At 43.2% G+C, this 14,627-nt stretch overlaps 1 protein-coding gene across 2 annotated transcripts in view; it reads left to right on the top strand.

The window, feature by feature from the left end:
- The first annotated feature begins 5,364 nt into the window (after positions 1-5,364).
- Positions 5,365-14,627, top strand: part of LOC310780836 (1-acyl-sn-glycerol-3-phosphate acyltransferase gamma-like) — a 50,723-nt gene continuing 41,460 nt past the window's right edge. Inside the window, exons 1-3 of one of the 2 annotated variants that reach the window (XM_083641342.1) lie at positions 5,365-5,416; positions 5,913-6,033; positions 6,267-6,380. The gene's annotated coding sequence lies outside the window, so the exon portion shown is untranslated. Of the gene's footprint in view, positions 5,417-5,912; positions 6,034-6,154; positions 6,381-14,627 lie in introns of those variants that run through there. The other variant, XM_083641341.1, reaches the window with a different exon arrangement.

Raw genomic sequence — 14,627 nt, 5'->3', positions numbered from 1 at the left:
TGCGTGGAAGCTAAAACAAACAACAAAGGAGATTGTTTGTATTACCTGGAACAATTCACCAGGGGGCAGCCTAAAACTGTTGTGCGAAGCTGCCAACATCTGGATCCAGAAGCAGGTTATGCTGTGGCAAAAGACCTTCTCAGAAAACATTTTGGAAATGAACTAATGGTCACAGCTGCCTATGTGGACAAAATTATTGGATGGCCTTCTGTTAAGGCAGAAGATGTCAAAGGACTGCAGGCATATGCGTTGTGTTTACAGGAGTGTTGCAATGCTATGGAGGAATTGCAATATTTGGATGAACTCAATATGCCAGCCAACATGAAAACAATAACTCAGAAACTTCCTTACAAGCTCAGAGAGAAATGGAGAGCGGCAGCATGTGAAATCACTGAAAACCAAGGTCGCAGATCTGGCTTTAAGGATATTGTCAAGTTCATTGAGTACCAAGTCAAAATAATTTCTGATCCGATTTTTGGTGACATCCAAGACACTCAAATTGGTGTAACTAAAGGAAGCAACAAAGTAAAGTTGCCACAAAAGCCACAGTTCAAAAGAAACAGCTTTGCAACTGCGGTCTTTATGTCTAATGAACCAACTGTGAATGTAACCAAGAAAAGCGTTCAGACTCAAACACAAAATATCTCGCCTACAACATCAAACGCCGTTTCCTGTTTGTATTGTACACATGGACATGTATTGGAGAATTGCCAACAATTGAAAAGGAAAATGCATCGGGAGAAACTGGACTTTCTAAAGGAGAAAGGAGTTTGCTTTGGTTGCTTACGCATAGGGCACATGAGCAAGGAATGTAATAAACGCTTATCTTGCAGAGTTTGTAACCAAAGGCATCCCAGCATTCTACACATTGAGAAAAAGCAAACAAACAAAGGTGAAGATCAACCAAAGGAACTGTCGGTGAGTGGCACAGCTGTCTCTACATGTGGTCATACAGGGGCCGGGGGCAGTAACGGCATCCTTTCAATCCTACCTGTCAATATTAAGTGTACAAAGGGAAACAAAGTCATTCAAACTTACGCGTTTCTCGATCCAGGGAGTACGGACACTTTCTGTTCAGAAAGTCTAATGGAAAGACTCAACATTAAAGGAAAAAGAACAAAGATTAATTTACGTACAATGGGACACAATACAACTGTTCTAAGTTGCATCGTCAAAGGCTTGGAAATTTCTGAATTTGCTGACAAGAACTTTTATGAACTTCCTAGTATGTTTACACAAAAGGAAATGCCAGTGTCTACAAGTAACATCATCACTGAAGAAGAGTTGTGTAATTGGTCTTACCTGAACGATGTACATATTCCCCGTATTAACGCTGATGTCGATTTGTTGATTGGCACAAACGCCTCAAAGTTAATGGAACCGTGGGAAGTTATCAACAGTCGAGGAGAGGGACCATATGCCGTAAGAACTCTACTCGGCTGGGTGATTAATGGACCTCTACATGGAAACAGTGCAACACAGTCCAAGAATGGCTACACTGCTGTTCATGTTAATAGGATTGGTGTTGACAAATTGGAAGAACTGTTGATAAGTCAATACAACCATGATTTCAGTGAGCAATTCTCTAATGACAAAGAGGAAATGTCAGTAGAGGAAAAGAAATTCATGGACATAATGGAAAGTTCAGTAGAGCTTGAAGACGGCCATTACAAAATGAAGCTGCCTTTCAAGACACCCCAAGTAAACATGCCAAACAACTTTTCTGTTGCTAAACAGCGTGTCAATGCACTGAAAAGGAGATTTGTGAAGGATGAAGCTTTTCACAAAGAATATTCAAACTTCCTTACTGATGTCATTGACAAAGGTTACGCTGAAAAGGTGCCAGAGCATCAGTTGGAGCGCTCTGATGGCAACATCTGGTATCTCCCTCACCATGGAGTATACCATCCACAGAAAAGAAGCCTGCGTGTTGTGTTTGACTGTGGGGCAGAATTCAAAGGTGTGTCGCTGAACACACAGCTGCTTCAAGGACCAAACCTGACAAGCTCTTTGTTAGGAGTTTTGACACGGTTCAGGCAGGAACCCGTGGCAATCATGGCTGATGTGCAATCAATGTTTCATCAAGTCAACGTTGCAGAAGAACACTTGGATTTTTTGAGATTTCTATGGTGGCCAGAAGGAAACATGGAGCAGGAATTGGTACAGTACCGGATGACTGTCCATTTATTTGGAGCGGTATCCTCTCCTAGTTGTGCATGTTATGCCTTAAGGAAAACTGCTGACGATAATAAAAACAGTTTCCCAGCAGAAGTAACTGACACAGTCACAAGAAATTTTTATGTGGATGATCTGTTGAAGAGTTTGCCTTCTGAAGAAGATGCTACTCTCATGGTCAAGAACCTCACAGCTATCTGTAAGACAGGAGGTTTCAATCTTACAAAATGGATCAGCAACAGTCGCGAAGTGCTCTTGGTGATTCCAGAAGAACATCGATCCAAGAACTTCAAAGAGTTGGATCTGGATAGAGACAAGCTGCCAGTTGAACGGGCTCTTGGTCTACAATGGTGCATTGAAACGGACACCTTCAAGTTCAAATTCAACATCCGAGATAAACCACACACAAGGCGTGGACTGTTATCTATGATCTGTTCAGTCTATGATCCTTTGGGTTTCTTAGCACCTTTCACAATGCCAGCTAAGATGATTTTGCAAGATCTGTGTCGGTTGAAGTACGGTTGGGATGACCCAATACCCCAATCCTTTCAACAGAAATGGAACAAGTGGTTGGAAGATCTTGAAGGAGTGGGAAGTTTTGTGGCGAATAGATGTTTCAAGCCTAAAGACTTTGGACAAATAACTTCTGCTCAACTACATCATTTCTCTGATGCCAGTGAGAATGCATATGGCACTGTTACGTACCTCAGGTTGAAAAATAACCAGAACAGAGTACATGTTGCTTTCACACTTGGCAAATCCAGGGTTTCTCCTCTAAAGCAAGTGACTATTCCTCGATTGGAATTGACCGCTGCTGTTCTCGCTGTTAAAGTGGACAACATGCTACGAACAGAGCTACAGCTTCCGTTGGAGACATCACAATTCTGGACCGATAGTACAGCAGTACTTAAATACATCAAAAACGAGGACAAAAGGTTCCAGACATTTGTTGCGAACAGAATATCAAACATTAGAGAAGCCACAGACGTTTCACAATGGAGATACATTCCTACAGCACAAAACCCAGCAGACGACGCTTCAAGAGGACTGAAAATTGAACACTTGGTTCAACGAAGATGGATTGAAAGTCCCAGGTTTCTATGGAAACCAGAAAACGAGTGGCCAGCGCACATTCTGGATTCAGACATTGCTGGTGATGACCCAGAAGTGAAAAGGAACCTCATGGTGAATGCAGTTGTCACTGAAGAAGTTTCAAGTGCCACGCATAAACTGATCAATTACTTTTCCGGCTGGAAAAGGTTGAAAGTTGCTGTAGGATGGATTCTCAAATTGAAAATGATTTTGTTGGCTTTAAGTAGGAAAAGGAAAGAGCTAATGGCTGAAAATACCAGTGGTGATGGACGTCAGTTGACTGATCAATGGCCGGTCAATTTGAAGATGCAGAAGTTCAAAGCCACTTTTGGAGAACAGAGGTTGTCTGTAGATGACCTTCATGAAGCAGAGACCTCCATTGTTCGATTCAGCCAATGGGAAAGATTCCACACTGTTGCACTTTCATCTGCAAAATCTAAAGTGAGAAGGGAGAGCACCATCTATAAACTGGACCCAACTTATGAAGATGGTCTTTTGAGAGTTGGAGGACGGCTAAATAAATCTTCCATGCCTGAAGATGCAAAACACCCGCTCATTTTAGCCAAGGACCAACATGTCTCCACTCTTATACTCCGTCATATTCATGAGCAGCTGGGCCATGGTGGTCGAAATCACATACTCTCCAATCTAAGGAAAAGATATTGGATCACAAGTGCTAATTCAGCAGCAAGAAAGGTAATAGCAAAATGTTACATCTGCAGACGTTGCAGAGGAAAGGTGGGTGAGCAAAGAATGTCGGATCTACCCACAGAAAGAATTGTTCCTGATCTCCCACCATTCACGAATGTTGGTGTGGATTATTTTGGACCAATTGATGTGAAGAGAGGTCGTAACACGATAAAGCGCTACGGAGTACTTTTCACATGCATGGCAAGTAGAGCAATCCATTTAGAAGTTGCTTACTCGCTTGATACAGACTCATGCATCAATGCATTGAGAAGATTCATCTGCCGAAGAGGACAAGTCTCTACAATGCGATCAGACAATGGAACCAACTTCGTAGGAGCTGAAAGAGAACTCCGAGAAGCTTTAGCTTCATTGAATCACAACAAAATACAAAAAACAATGGCACAGGAAGGAATCAAATGGAAGTTCAACCCTCCTGCTGCATCCCATCATGGTGGCGTGTGGGAACGCATCATACGTATGGTCAGGAAGATCCTAAACACTGTTCTTCACCAACAATGTATGGACGATGAAGGATTTCATACAGTGTTATGTGAAGTGGAGACCATACTAAATGATCGTCCGATTACAAGGTTATCTGAAGATCCTAATGACCTTGAGCCATTAACGCCAAATCACATCCTTTTGATGAAAGGAAAGCCAGTTTTGGCACCTGGACTTTTCGAAAAAGGGGATCTGTACATAAAAAGGAGATGGAGACAGACTCAGTATTTAGCTGATCTCTTCTGGAAGAGATGGGCGCAAGAATACTTACCGTTGCTACAAGAAAGACAAAGATGGAATGAAGAAAGAAGATGTTTCTTACCTGGAGATGTTGTCATCATTGTTGATCCAACAGCACCTCGTGGATCCTGGATACTTGGAAGGATACTTCAGACGTTTCCTGATAAGCAAGGACTGGTACGTTCTGTTCGTCTCCAAACCAAGACCAGCATAATTGAAAGACCAGTGACAAAGATTTGTCTTCTTTGTGAAGCATCTGAAGAATAACAATGGAACTCATCCATGTCTCTAAGCCAAAGAAACACTGGTTATGGATTATAAGAAGTTCTCATAAAATGGACTATTTAAAACAGATTTTTGTTTGTTTGTTTCTAATATAATGGCTCCTTCTATAATTTATTAAGAATTGGTTTGTCTTCTGCCAGCACCAATTAGGGGCCGGTGTGTAAGAGCCATTTTTTGCTGTTCTTTTATTTTGGTTTTCCTCCCACCACTTGGGGGAGCAGTGCCGCTGTCAATTTGGGCAAAGCAGCCAAGGTGATATAATCAACCCATTACCTGGTACAGCTGTTGCTATTTTGGGAGAAGCAAACAAGTTTTTGACCGTGCGTCTATGATCGAATGAATTAACCTGCATTTTATGTTTGTCTATGATTGGACTTAGACTTATCACAAAGGAATTGCTATACGTTTTGTTTGTTATTGGAACATACGGACTGTGAGTAAATAAATCACTTTGTTTTGAAACATTGGACATTTCCTCATTTTTGCACGCGTCTAACATAGCCTACTTTATAGCAACCGTAGTGACCTTTTTTTGGATAGGCAAAGGGGGCTCTACAAGATCAATGAGAGACTGTGCAAGAGTTTAATTTCCAATGTTAGGCTATTGAATAATGGATTTGTCTGAATAATGAGACAGGCAGCAGATATCAATTTCTTTTTTAAATTAAGCTCTTATAGCCAAATTATTTATTTCACCGTTTCAACATTAAAACATGTAGCCTACATTACATGAATAAACAAATGAAACAGTGTTAAATACACATGCTTTGAAATGGCATCTCTAATGCCTATTCTATACAGTTCTTTAGTCTATTTCTCAAAAACTGATAGGCCTAAAGAAATCTAAACAAGAATAAATTAACAAATGAAATTAAGATTGGAATTTAATATATATATATATTTTTTTTAATCTCAATGATTCCTACTAGCCATCCTGGGGTGGGGGATTATCTCCAAAATGTTGGATTCACGTGATTCGAGGGTCTCCTGAAGTCTCCACCCACCAGCCAGTCAAACGGCCCCGTTCTGTTCTGGGTGAATTGAGTTAACGTGAGTTTATGTTTTGATCTCCATCACATCCCTGCTTCCTGCTTTGATGCCCAACTAGTCTTTCCAGGCTGATGTTGGATTGTTGTGTGTGCGTGTGGATGAACGAGGTCCGGGCCGGATGTTAGAGCATCTCTCCTTCTGATGGTCTTTGAGGGCATGTGTGAGGCTTTAACCCAGAAAACAAAAGCACTCTTGCAAACCGTTAAGCTTACCGAGTCATTCTTGCGTTTCAGCAAACTGTCAAACTAAGAAGACTGTCTCCAGAGGAGTTTCGTAGTGTCGGAAGGCATCTAACAAAGTACAAAAGATCAAGGGACTCGTCAGACTCCCAAGTGGACTATTTTCAGGTAAGCCCAAAGTGCTGTCAGCTAAGCTAGTCGGGGCTATAATTAGCATAGCATAACGTTAGCAGCAAGCCAGGCCAACTGCTAGTGCTAAATTACAGATACCGTACTCTGGAAACTTACTAACGCCAACTAACAATGACAATGACAATGTCTAACTAGCTGAACATAACTGAAATAAATGAACGGTTAACGTTGGCTAACTGTTATACAGCGTTTTAGGCTAATGTTCAGCAGCTCGCCCTGTCCTTGTGCTATTCAGTTTGTCCATTGACACCAGCTTCTGGCTGCTGTACAGCTGACGTTAGCTAGTTTACCAGCAGTAGTTTGACGGGTGTGTTCATTGTCCTTTCTCAGTTGTATGTGCTTATATCGCTATTTGCAACTTTGCGTTCACTAGGAGCTAACGTTAGCTTAACGAACACCGGCCAAAGTCAAGCCATGTCTGTCAAATGATGAGAGCAGTCGCTAGCTAACGTCAACGGGAACACTGGCTAGTTGGTGCGCCACCACTGCACTGCCACGAGCAGGGTCCAGTTATGCATTATCATGATTTGTGGAGTTGTGCAACTGACGACTGTTAGTTATCCAAGTAGCATTAGCTAACATTACAGCAGATGGCAAAGCCATTTTAGCCTAGAAGCTATATGTCCCTGGCTGCACGTCATGTCGTCATGTGCGCCTTTTGGCGCTGACTTGACGTACCTTGTCGTACCACACAGAGGTTACTGGAGTTCAATTGAGTTCACTCAAGTCTGCTGTTCTTTAAGCCAAGGCTAACTTTAGACGTGAGTTTTAGCTAACAAAGCAGCCTAACAGGCAAGTACCGTGGACATTCCAGTCAGATTTGGTTACCAAATACTTGATGGTCTGATGTTCATCAGTGCTGATAATGATGATCTGTTAATCTTTTTGTGCAAAAGGCAGTTGCTCGTTGGTAGTGCTGAGATCTATTCCACACAGCTAGTCCGGGCTTGAGTCTTGGGCAATGGGCATCATGCCGAACTGTGTGGAATTAGAGATGCAGAGGAAAATTAATATCAAATGGAAACGTATTTCCTGATTAATTTAGTTCCCATGCTATTATAGAGCCAAATGACTGGTGTCATGAAATGTATGTCTGAATGCAACAGAACTTGTGTAAACTGCAGTGCAAAGACAATTCTGGTGGGGGTCTCAGTCCCCGCCCCGGGACTGGGACTTTGGGTTCTAGGCTCATTAATCCCATTATCCTGTAGGGGTGACTGGAGGAGGGGGTTGTGGGCCAGGCTTGCACAATGAACAACTGTGTTGCCCTTGGGAGTGTTTAGAAAGCAGGGATGTAGGGAGTATCGATGGCACGAAATATTGTCTTGGCCTCAGTACACTGTTATCACTGGCAATCTGGCATGGTCACAGAGTAATTGTAATGTAATTTCCATTTCTTTGTTAAAATTGATGTGTATAGCTAACACAATACACATGTGCACACCTTGCATGCATAATACAGTATGCCTCTGTATTGTCTATACGAGGGATCAGCCGAGCAGCATTTTGGTAAACAAACCGCGTCACTGGGTGGCAACGGCAATGGTACCCTATGGAGCGTGAGCTTTGGGAGGCTTGAGTGTCTGACTCTAGCCGGCCGACTGTTTACATTTTAAAAACTACGACAGTTCACACAACTTTAACACGACATGCATATATTTATACATCAAACTCTTGAGCTAATTCTGCTCTCACTCAGAATGTCAAAATATAAGCGATATGATGTATAGTTTTTGAGATATTAACATTTGTTTGGCACAACTCATACTAGTTAACTGCCGCAGGGTTCCGCATTTCTGGGTGGCAGTGACGTCACACTGATTCGTCCTATATATATGCATGTAAATCTTCTATGTTTTTGTTGGCATGATTAACACACTATCCTTCTTTAACACTTTCAGTGCCACGGCCCTTGGGCAAAAGGTTGCTTGCTGTGCCACATAGGCCGCAATGCATTTTAAAACAGTCATATAATTTTTTTAATAATTACTATGTAAACACTGAACACGCACAAATAACGATGAGACTCTCTTCTATCACCTGCAAAAAAAAGTTTATTGATCCCATTTTCCGTTCTTTAGTTATGAGCCGGAGAAGATAGCTTGATTGAAGCAAAAACATCCCTTTTTTTCTACGAGCTGAGATAATGAGCCTTTTGTGAAATTAAACATTTCAAGCACATCACTGACTCTGAAGCTAATTTTCTGATGTCTGGGTCTGTCTGGGTGAAGTGTATGCTGCTCTGCTGCTCTCCGTGCTCCCCCCCCCCCCCCCCCCTCAACTGCACACGCCTCCTGGGTGTGTCTTATGTGTCTGGTGGCTCTCAGTCTCTGCTGAGTTTGCTGCGCACACACAGTGAATGGTGTGCGACATTCAGCTTTTTGGTTCCGCGTGTGTTTGTCACGGGCTGGCATGCTTCCAGTTCGGAATAATAAGGCTGATTATGTGAATGTGCTGTTGCAGCGTACATGGAGGTGCTCAGTTGTGACAGCGGATGCTGCTGCTGGGGGCACAGCTGGCGTTGTGCTCGTTTATGGAGGCACGTCGATGCATACGGACGGATGCGATGCGATTTCCTCATTTTCCCCAGTGACTATTTCTGTGTGTTTGGCTCCTTTTTCTCTGATCAGGAGAGTGCTGTCGCCACCTAATGGGTTTGTAAAATAGGTTATCGACCTCCAATAGCTACAATATTGTTAGAGGCGACGTAAGAAGCTTAGATCGACCCCCCCCCGTCAAAAAAACAATTTGGAGGTACTGACGCCATTTGGCGTCGCTGGCACTGTACGGTAAATTTCTAATGACGCCATATGGCGTCGCTGGCACTGAATGTGTTAATATGCTTTATTTATTGCAACTTTATGTCCCTTTCTCACCTGGTGCAATGGTTCAATTTCTCTTCAGGGATAAATATCTTATTTTAGCCTAAGTCTCCCTTCATAATTCACAGCACTCCTGTGTGGGTTTATGGATGTACAGTAGGTATAACGGTGGCATGTCCTAAAGAAAAAAAGGGGGGAAAAAACGACTTGGTAGGCTTGCCGCGATTTTAGGTGTTACCGGTGTTACACGGTGTTGGGGGATACACCGATTACATAACGTGCCCACCGGTAACACCTTTTGTTTTTATGGAGGAAGAATTGAAAGGAAAACTCTGCAGTTTCAGCGTGCGCCGGTGTAAATTACAAGCGCTCCCTCTCGGCTGCAGTGTGGCTCCACTGTTCTGGTTAGACCAGCAACTAACGTGAGTTAACGCTATGCATCTTATGAACACAAATGATGCCCTCCTCATACACATGTAGGTAAGACCCTTAGCTAAGCCTGCATGCGTGTGCATACTGTTGTCACTGCGGGCCATCTCTGGAAATGTCCCATTTTTTCCACAGCGAAAAGTCGATGCTAACTTAGCATCAATGCTAGCGTGAGGGAGGACTTACCAGCATTCAGTCATTGCCTGCTTACTGCTGCTTGCTGGTATTGTTAATCCCATGTCAGAAAAAGTCTCCAGGTGTGTCTCCACGAGTCCACGGGCGTCTGAAAAGTTGTCTCGAGTCAGATGTAGCCATGAGTTGTGATGCAGCCAGTGTTGTATGACTGTGAGCGTCCATGCTAACGTTAGTACTTTAAACAGCAGCAGCGTGCGTCTTGTCTCTATGAACCTACAGAATGGACGGTTAAAGCATAGACTCTTGCTTACTTTAAAACTTGTATTATCATTATCAACATACATATAACGTAACGTTCGCTCTAGTCTAGCTGCTAAGGATACCCCACTGGTGTCTCACTGTTATTGTTCCCGGGAACAACATGCACTAGTAGGAACTAACAATCCTATTGTTTACATTTCCCGGTGTAACCGGTAATACCGGTCTGGTCACATGCTTATCATTCGGTGTGAAAATGTTCACACCGTGGCATCACTACGACTTGGGGTCTAACCCAAAATTCCAACATAACTCATATTTAGCCATGCATGTGTTGTGATGATGTTTTGATAAAGGCCAAATTGAAACACCTACAACATTAGCACTCTTAGGTGTTATCGGTTTAAATTGTACTTGTTTTATTCTAATTAATAGGTATATAACAATGTCTGATTGTGCTGTTTTGGAGTCCAATAAGATGTCTGTTTAACCCACATACTGGAAATGACATGCCCCTATCAGCCATTGTGCTCTTATCAGCGTATCAAGTCAAAATGTTGCTCTCCAGCACTATGAGGGAGGCAATGCATAGATAAGCCTATATGCGCCAGAGAAAATCAATGCCAACTTGCACAGTAATCCCATGCTTATCTAGCTATGGGAAGCATTATTAACCACTTGTTTATGTTTTGTGACACTGGAGCTTCCAGACCTAAGCAGTCTTGCCGGTAACATCCATTAACCCCTTCGTCCCCCTGCTCCTATTATTCTCCCTCTATCGCTGCTTTGCTGACGGCACCAAGAAGCTCCTATTGGATCCTTGAGTCTTATCAGTCATCGCTGTCTCCAGGTCATAACTACGGCTACGACCAGGAGTCTGGAGGGAACCTCGGAACGGAGGGGGCGGGGGTGTAGCTAGAAGTGCTGCAAGGCCATTCTAGCACAGCCAGCTCTTAACCATGCACAGCCAAGTACAACAGTCCTATGTTTAGGACCCAGAGCTCTTCATGCTTTGGAATCTGAATGACCTTGACTGTCCACCCATCACAACATATTCTCATCTCCATTCATACTCTTCTTTTAGGCCCAGTGGTGAGGCCCTAGGACTGTACTCAGGCTCAGAGACTTGGACCAATTTGCTTCAGCGATGGCTGGACAGTTTTATTTCTGTCTCTCTGCTGGCATGTATGAGCCACATAGTTTCTTCTTCTCCTTCTTTTTTCTTTTTGAAGATGCTTTTCTTTTGCCTTGTATTTGGTAGTTTCAGTGGACAGAGACAGGGAAGACTGGGAGAGAGAGAGGGGAGATGACATGCGACTAGTGGGCCAGATTCAACTCCAGGATGTCGCAGAGACATGCTATTTTTGCTCTAGACCACTGAGCCACCAGGAGTCCAGGACAACCCACGCTGGCTTGTTTTAATAACCCAAACGTTAGTGATGGGGCAATATACTAACCCCACAATATGATGTGGGGTTCACTTCACGATCAACCATGATATGATGTAATAAATAATTCAATGACAAAGTGTGATTGTTCATAATTGTGTTTCTGAACCATAAATCCTTCTAGCAATGACATTGGCTTGCTAGAATGTAAACAAAAAATTTACATCAAAATGTCATACAGTGAAAATAATATTATTTGGATGAAGATCTTGTGAAATTGTGACGGACAAGTAGAAATAGGGATGCAGGTGGCGACTAATTTCCCTGACGACTAGTCTGTTTTGTTTAACTTAGACTAGTCGACTCGTCTATAAGTAAGAAAACACTCCGAAAACAGACAAAATTGAGAGCAATTTAATCTATAAGGTTAAAACGTCCCAAAAAATATTGCGTGTATTCAAGAGCTATTTGAAAGCATTAAATCCGTTCATCATAGTCATCGATATTCACAACCTCTTGCGCTGTTTATGAACATTGCTCATCAGAAAACATCAACAACTCACCCCAGCGCCGTGTATTCAGGCTCAATATAGTCCATTTACCTTTTGGAATCCTTTGCCTTCAACAAAGCGGAGTGGAAGCGGCTAATGCGTTAGCTTGTCTGGCTAGCGCGTTAGCAATGCTATAACATCAGGCCCTGGTGTCCACATGCCTGTGCTGAATGGTGGTAAACATTATATGCCAGTTTTATCTGACACAGCCTACATAGAACCATATTTTCATTTACTGGATCAAAATACTGCGCCACACTGCGCTGGTTTTATGAGATGCCATCTCCCTTCCTTCCGTTCCTTGACTCCTTTGTGCAGTGTTGGCCCAACAGTTAGAGAAGCGAGCTTGTGACCCGAAGGTCGTCGGTTCAATCCTCTAGACCGGCAGGATCAATCTGGCTGGGGAAAGTGAAAAGGCAGAACTTGCCCCTTGCTCATTACCACCACTGAGGTGCCCTTGAGCAAGGCCCTTAACGTCAACTGCTCTAGTCGAGCTGATCAGTGGCCAACAGATCAGATTGTGGTTGTACTGGTCAGCTTCCAGGTATGAATGCGTGTGAACAGGGCACTATTGAAAAAGAGAGCATTGCTCTCAGTGAGACTCCCCCTGCAGTGTTTCCCCTACCATTCTTCATTTTTTTTTTTCTTTTAGAAAAGCAAAAATTTCAATAAACCTTTATGGCATATTATTACAATGCAACAATACTGTTGTTGACAGTGTTCACAGTAATAGAAGATGCCAAATCATTCAAAACAATAAGCATTTTGCTTTTAGGAGCATTGTGCCAGCGTGCAGCACTGTTCCAAAATTTATCAACGTGTGTCGTTGCCTGGGAAACGCACATCCCATAATACAACTGTTCGCATCGCATCCCATAATAGTATGAGGATACTTGGGATGCCATTGCGAACATAGATGCGAACAGGTTAGCTAAAGGTTTAGCATCGCCAGTGAGGGCCCCCACCGTTGGCGGTCGGGTTACATTTTGAAATCCCTCCAGGCCTGAAAATTTTCTAGGGGAAACACTGCCCTGTATAAATAAAAAGTTTTTTTTTTTTTTACTCCATTTAATACTAACGCAGCCAATGGTCCACTCGCACTAACACATACTAGGTTTGTTTACCTCCGGGCAATAGAGAAGGGGGGCTTACAGTAGTGGCTGGTGGCAGAGCTCTGGCTGCTGGCTGGTAAAGACGCAACGCTCCCGCCCGCATTGTTTATGATGATAATTTAATTATTCGTTTAACGGACTAGTATTTCTCTTGCCGACTAGCGAGGGAGTGGGCGTTTAAACATTTAAACGACTAGTCATCTGCATACCTATGAACAAGCCATCTCATTTATCGTTACTACAGCAGACTTTGTTGTCATTGAACTTATTTATTAGGCTACAACATCATGTTGTGTTGTGTTGTGGTTGTATTGGATCGTGAACCCCATATCCCTCAATCTTATAGTGACATAGTCCCATCCCTACTTTAAGAATTGTCCAAGTAAACTATTAAACCTCGCTTTGCCAGAGGAGGAAATGGGAATTCTCCGTGAGGAAAACGGAGAGAGAAGGTAATCACTGGGCCTGTGCTTATATTACCGAGATAATGAATGATACAAAGTGGGTTGATTAGCGGTAAAGCTATCCTTTATTAGCTTTATTAAACATTCTGCCCCGTTTTATGCGAAACGGCCTAGTGAGGATTGCCACCTTGTACCTGTGTCATTCTTCTAACTCCTCCCTCTCTTGTACAGGAGAGCCCAGCCCTCTTCTTGTTCTGTTGATCGTAATGAGATGTGATATATCCAGGGTGCCTGTAGCCTGCTAATCAGCACTAATCTGATCCAGTGGATTAGAGGAGGGGAATGCTTGTAAGATGCTGCTTCCTCCATGTATGTCTCCCTCCTACCAGAAGCCACCCATCTTCCAGTGCGTTTGTGGAGTCTTGTGAGAATCTACAGTGGGCCTTCTCAAGTTTGCTGTGGTTCTGTTTTGGTTTCCCTCATAATGGAAATCCACCCGCTTTGGCACTTTGTATGGTGACGGGGATCTTCTGTGGTCACGATCCACTCTTGCGCTGATTGGGCAGTTCCACCTGCGGGATCTGGCTGTGTTCTTGCTGCCATCATCATAATCTCCCTCCTTCCTTCTCTGGGATTATCATGGCTGTGGAGCGGGGCAGCCTGTGACCTATCCACTGCTCTCCAGAGGCCGTTGATTGAGCTTTTATTCTGGTTCTGATTTGGTGGGAATCTTCAGAGCCAAAATGTTGAACCAGAGTGCTGTGATGATCTTCACTGGGACCTGTGGGGCGTTGGTGGTCATGGCAATGGCCTACTACGTCTACTGGTAAGTTAGACTCATGACAGGCGTGTTGTCCTCTGTACCACAGCGGGCCAGGATGGTTCTAGTCAGTCTTAGTAGGTCAGAACATGTCGACGTCTTGCTTTCTGGACTTAAAATGTTCAGGGTAGGATCCTTTTTTTTATCAACTGGTCACAGCGGTCTATCCAGAAATTCACCAGCCAAATGAATGTTTAGAATTGGAAAAAATTTAAGTCTGCACAGCACAGTTGCCTTACTAGGATGCAACCAAATTTTGCCATAATTCAGCTGGTGGCCTTTACGACTAATTTCAACAGGGTTC

Source organism: Poromitra crassiceps, assembly GCF_964638095.1.
Source record: "Poromitra crassiceps genome assembly, chromosome: 8".
Taxonomy (NCBI): Eukaryota; Metazoa; Chordata; class Actinopteri; order Beryciformes; family Melamphaidae; genus Poromitra; species Poromitra crassiceps.
This window is presented reverse-complemented; position numbering and strand designations above follow the sequence as displayed.